Raw genomic sequence first — 6,409 nt, 5'->3', positions numbered from 1 at the left:
GTTCCAACATCCGAATTATAGGGGTGCCAGAAGGGGAAAAGAAACAGCCACTAGTGCAAAACTTATTTGAACAAATAATAAAGGAGAACTTCCCCAGTCTGGCAAAGGAAATAGACTTCCAGGAAGTCCGGGAAGCTCAGAGAGTCCCAAACAAGTTGGACCCAAGAAGAAACACACCAAGGCACATCATAATTACATTGCCCAAGATTAAAATGAAGGAGAGACTCCTAGAAGCAGCAAGAGATAAGGGGACAGTCACCTACAAAGGAGTTCCCATCAGACTGTCAGCTGAGTTCTCAAAAGAGACCTTACAGGCAAGAAGGGGCTGGAAAGAAGTATTCCAAGTCATGAAATCCAAAGACCTACATCCAAGATTGCTTTATCCAGCAAAGCTTTTATTTAGAATGGAAGGACAAAGTGCTTCTCAGATAAGATCAAATTCAAGGAGTTCATCATCACCAATCATCAGCCCTTATTATATGAAATGTTAAAGGGACTTCTCTAAGAAAAAGAAGATAAAAAATATGAACAGTGAAAGGACAGCAAACTCACAGTTATTAACAACCACACCTAAAACAAAAGCAAACCAAGAGGACAGCTAGATCGGGAGCGGAACCATAGAAATGAAGAACACATGGAGGGTTAGCAACAGGGGCATGGGAGGAGGAGAAGGGAGGAGAAGGTACAGAAAATAGCATAGACAGTAGGTAGAAAATGGGGGAGGGCGAGAATAGTAGGGGAAATATAGAATCTAAAGAACTTGAGACACGTGGTCATAAACTAAAGGGGGGGAATGGTGGGGGAGGGAGTGTGTGGGTGGAGGGGAATGAAGGGGGGGAATAGAACAACTGTAATGGTATAATCAATAAAATATATTAAAAAAAAGAATGAAGGAGAGAATCCTAGAAGCAGCAAGGGATAAGGGGACAGTCACCTACAAAGGAGTTCCCATCAAACTGTCAGCTGATTTCTCAAAAGAGACCTTGCAGGTAAAAAGGGGCTGGAAAGGAGTGTTCCAAGTCATGAAAGGCAAGGACCTACATCAAAGATTGCTCTACCATCAAAGCTTTCATTTAGAATGGAAGGACAGATAAAGTGCTACTCAGATAAGGTGAAGTTCAAGGAGTTCATCATCACCAAGCCCTTATTATATGAAATGTTAAAGGAACTTATCTAAGAAAAAGAACATAAAAATATGAACAGTAAAAAAACAACAAACTCATAGTTTTCTACAACCACACTTGAAACAAAAGCAAACTAAGCAAACAACTAGAACAGGAACAGAACCACAGAAATGGAGGTCACACGGAGAGATAGCAACAGGGGAGTGGGAGGAGGAGAGAGGGGGAAAAGGTACAGAGAATAAGTAGCATAGATGGTAGCTAGAAAATAGATGGGGGCGGGTAAGAATAGTATGGAAAATGCAAAAGCTAAAGAACGTAAGACATATGCACATGAACTAAAGGGGGGAAATGTGGGTGGGAGAGGGTGTGCAGAGTGGAGGGGAATGAAGGGGCAGAAATGGGACAACTGTAATGGCATAATAAAATATATTTAAAAAGAAAAAATGTTTTTTTGCCTTTTGTTTTATTTTCTATATTATGTTTTTAATGTGTTTTAAATAATATAGACTTTCTAGTCTATATTATTTTCTTTATTCTACCTTTTTGAGTATTTCACTTTTTCCAATGTTTGAAATAGATGCTTTCTCATTAATTTTCTGCCTTTCTTCCTTCAAGACTATATAACTCTCCTTCTAAGTATTCTAAGGGGTTCTTAATGAAAGCACAAATCTGGATATGTAGCATTTTTGTTATCATTCTACTCTAAACATTTAAAATTTTCCATTTGTCATTTCTTTTTTCCCACAAGGTTCTTTAAAATGTATTTCTTAATTTTAATTATATGGAGATTTTCAAATTATCTTTTTATTATAAATTACCAAGTTAATTAACATTGTTGATAGAAATCATGTTTAATACTATTTCAATTAAGCATGGTCTTCTTGTGAATGTTTCATGTATACTTGAGAAATGTGTATAGTCTTCTCTCATTGGGTACAGAGTTCTCGATGTATCCTTTCAAGGGTGTCCAAACTTTTGGTGTCCTTGGGCCACATTGGAAGACAAAGAATTGTCTTGGGCACACACATTAAGTACATTTTGACATGTAATCACAAATAAATTCTCATAATGTAAGTAAATTTATGATTTTGTGTTGGGTCGCATTCATAACCTTCATGGGACACACGCAGCCCACTGGCCTCAGGTTGGACACTCCTGTGTATGTTAATAATATAGTTCAAACTGTCTGTTTCTTTATTACATTTAAACTGTTTTGACTGCTTTTTCTATTACTGGGAGACTCATAGTAATACTATGAGTATTAATAATACTTATGAGTATTAATAATATTTTAATACTCTATTATTAAGTGCATACAAATTTAAAATTGTTATGTCTCCTTGGTGAGTTGAACATTTTATCATCATGTAATAACCCTCTTTACTTAAAATCTAGTTTGATAGTCACATAGCCACCCTAGCTCGTTTTTGGTTAGTACTCACATAACACACTGTTTTTATTTCTTTTACTCTCATTCTATATCTTTATGTTTTAGATATAACTTTTGTGAACAATATGCAGTTGGAATTTTAACAAATCCAGTTTACTACCATTTGCCATTTAACTAAAGCATTTAATTCTCTTACATTTAAAATAATGAGCCCTGGCTGGTGTAGCTCAGGGGATTGAGCACGGGCTGTGAACCAAAGGGTCGTGGTTTGATTCCCAGTCAGGGCATATGCTGGGGTTGCGAGCCAGGTCCCCAGTGGGGGGCCATGTGAAAGGCAAACACACATTGATGTTTCCCTCCCTCTCTTTCTCCTTCCTTTCCCCTCTCTCTAAAAATTAAAAAAAGAAATACTTTTTTTAAAGATTTTATTTATTTATCTTTTAGAGGGGAAGGGAAGGAGAGAAGGAGAGAAGTATCAATGTATGGTTGCCTCTCGTGGGTCCCCTGCTGAGAACGGGCCTGCAACCCAGGCATGTGCCCTGACTGGGAATTGAACTGCGATCGTGTGGTTCGCAGGCCCATGCTCAATTCACTGAGCTACGCCAGCCAGGGCAGAAATAAAATATTTTTTAAAAAGATTTTATTTATTTATTTATCTTTAGAGGGGAAGGAGAGAGGGAGAGAAACATCAATGTATGGTTGCCTTTTGTGCATCCCCTGCTGGTAGTTAGCCTGCAAGGAACCGGCCTGCAACCCAGGCATGTGCCCTGACCGGGAATCGAACCACGATTGTCTGGTTCGCAGGCCCGCGCTCAATCCACTGAGCTACACCAGCCAGGGCAGAAATAAAATATTTTTAAAAATTAAAAAAATAAATAAAATAATCATTGTTGTATTTGAGTTTGAAAATAACATTTTATTTTGTGCATTATGCTTGTCACTTCTTCTGTTTCTTTTTTTCTCTTTTCTTGAATTTGATTATATTGTATCATTTTATTCCACCCCCCACCTCAGAAGTTTCCTCTGTCACTTTTTCTGTGTGTGTTTTCCCTCAAAATTAAAACGTACATTTTTAATTTACCCAAATCTACAGTTACTCAACATTTTCACCATATTCCTTGACTACACAAGTGTTGTCTTGTATTTTAATTCTGATTTTTTTAACTCCATGGACATTACTGTTGTAGACAGTGTTCATTTGCACTTACCCACATATTTCAATGCTCTTTGCTTTTCATTCCTCCTTGTGTATCAGACCGTCCACCTGGGATCACGTTCATCTGCCTGAGTATCTCCTTTAGCATGTCCTTTAGTGAATATCTGCTTCAAAATAAATGTTCCAAGTTTTTATTTGTCTGAAATTTCTTATTTCATCATCATTCTTAAAAAACACAGTTCCCTCAGTCTGGAGTTACAGGTTGAAAATGTTCATTCAGTCCATTAAACCATCATTTCACTATTTTCTGTTTTTTATATGCATGTGAGTAAGTCGACTGTCACTCTAAGAAATCTTTTTTTCCTCTAGCAGCTTTTGAGATTTTTCTTTGTGCATTTGGTTTTCTCTCATTTCACTATGAGGTATCCAGATGTAGATTTCTTATTGATTACGTGACTGAATTCCAAGGGCATATCATACAATTTACCACCTTAACCATTTTTAAGCATGTAGTTCAGTGGCATTAAGTGCATTCACAACATTGTGCAACCATCACCACCCGCCACCTCCAGAACTTTTTGATCTTCCCAAACTGAAACATGATACTCATCAAATGTCAACTGTCCACCCTCCCTCATTTCCTCCAGCCGCTGGCAGCCACCATTCTACTTCCTATCTCTATGGGTTTGACTTGGTTGAAAATACTGGGTATGAGTGGAATCATACAGCATCTGTCCTTTTGTGTCTAGTTCATACACTTACATAATGTCCTCAGGGTTCACCCATGTTGTAGCATGGGTTGGAATTTTCTTTTCTAAAGCTGAATAATATTCCAATGTTTGTATATACCACGCTAAAAAACTATCTGTTGGTGTACACTTGGGTTGCTTCTACCTTTTGGCTATTGTGAATGCTAAAAACATGGGTACATAAACACCTCTTTGAGGTCCTCTTTCAATTCTTTTGTGTATATGCCCTAAAGTTGAATTGCTGGGTCATATGGTTGTCCTATTTCTAGTGTTTTGAGAAACTCCCACTCTGTTTTCAGTGGGAACCGCATCATTTTACATTCCCACTAACTGTGCACAGGCTTCCAGTTTCTCTACATTCTCACCAATCCTTGTTAATTTTTTATTGTTTTGGTATTTTTTGATACTAATAGGTGTGAGATGTATCTTGTGGTTTTCTTGATTTGCATTTTCCTGGTTAGTGATGTTGAACATTTTTTCATGTGCTTATTGGCTATTTGCATATCTTCTTCAGAGAAATGTTGACTTAGGTTTTCTGACATTTTAACACTTTGTTGTTGACGTCATTATTGAGTTGTAGTAAAGGGTTTTAAACAGGTTCTCACAAATTTACCTGTGATTTGGGAAAACTTTTTTGGAGCTTGAAACTTTTGCAGTTATAGTTGATTGTTCTGCATGTCGTGGACCCAGACAGGACCCACGCCTATGGATAGGTTCTCCCGTGGGGAATCAGGCCTGCACTGTACCTAGACTGCTATGAGTCTTGCTTTTGCTAGAACACCCTCACCCTGAATTGCGGCAGAAAACATTTACTGCAAAGTAACTTTCTAAAATCCATACTAAACCTTCCAAAGATGAGTGTAACTGGTTCAACTACTTTTTCCTTTGCATTTGCAAATATCCCTCTTCTGTGATGTGATTAGTGGCATCATTTCCTTTGTTTTCTGTAAAAGGTAACCACCTAAAGTGAACCTGTACATAGTAAATGGGGGCCATCATGTAGTGCACCCAGAAAAGAAATAAAGGCCTGTCATGGCGGAGGGCTGAAGCTTTTTCTCCTCTTGAGAGAAAAGCCATGCTGTCCCTTTTCCTCCACAGGACTCGGTAGTCCCTGTGAATTTCTTGTGCCTCATCCACAATGTGGTGGACCCCATGAGCCAGGGTCCGCATCATGCAGTAATTATGGTGAGAGGAGAGAAGGGCCAGAGCTGTCGGCTTTGGGGAGGACAGACGCTGCACACAGATGCCTTCCCAAAGGCCCACCTGGGCTCTCTTCCTGGGCTCTCTGGATCTGGGGTATGCTGGCACCCCAGAAGACTCCATTTTCTTGGATGCTGAGGTCTGCTGGGATCCTAGCCTTTTACAGACCCAGGGAAGGCTCAGGGCAGTCCCATTAGGCCCAAGGGAAGCATAGGGCCTCGGTCATTGCTTGTGGCCCAAACAGAGACTGGTTATACCTGGGGATGCAGTACAACTGTCTTCTCTTCTGCAGCAGGGGTCTGGCCACAAGGGCTCGGCTCTAGAAACTGTAGAAATGACGCTCCTGGGACATGCGAAGGCAAAGTCTCCCTTTCCTTTTCTGACTATGGGATGGTTCAAAGGTTGTTGGGCTGTGGAGCCAGACTGCCCAGGTCAAATCCCATTCTGCCAAGTAATAGCTGGGAAGGTTACATAACCTTAAAAAAGTTTTTTTACCTCAGTTTCCCCCTCTTTTCCATGGGAATAATTAGTGTGCCTCCCTTATAAAGGGTAGAATGAGGATTAACTAAGTTAATAATATGTATTAGAAGTATTACATACTTCAAAGTATTAGAACTGTGCTTGGCTCATAATAACTGTTGGCTATTTTGCTGTTATTTTCAATGAGATCAGGCCCTATCTAGATTTCGACTGACCGTCTAGCTGTCCACAGCTCTCCCAGTCCAGGTCAAGGCACTTTTATCCTTGAGCCATGTCCTCAGGTTTCAATGGGTTCTCGAAGCGCCACAGC

Source organism: Sturnira hondurensis, unplaced genomic scaffold (assembly GCF_014824575.4).
Source record: "Sturnira hondurensis isolate 20B ecotype Veracruz unplaced genomic scaffold, ASM1482457v3 Scaffold0006496, whole genome shotgun sequence".
Taxonomy (NCBI): domain Eukaryota; kingdom Metazoa; phylum Chordata; class Mammalia; order Chiroptera; family Phyllostomidae; genus Sturnira; species Sturnira hondurensis.
Note: the sequence above shows the minus strand (reverse complement) of the source record.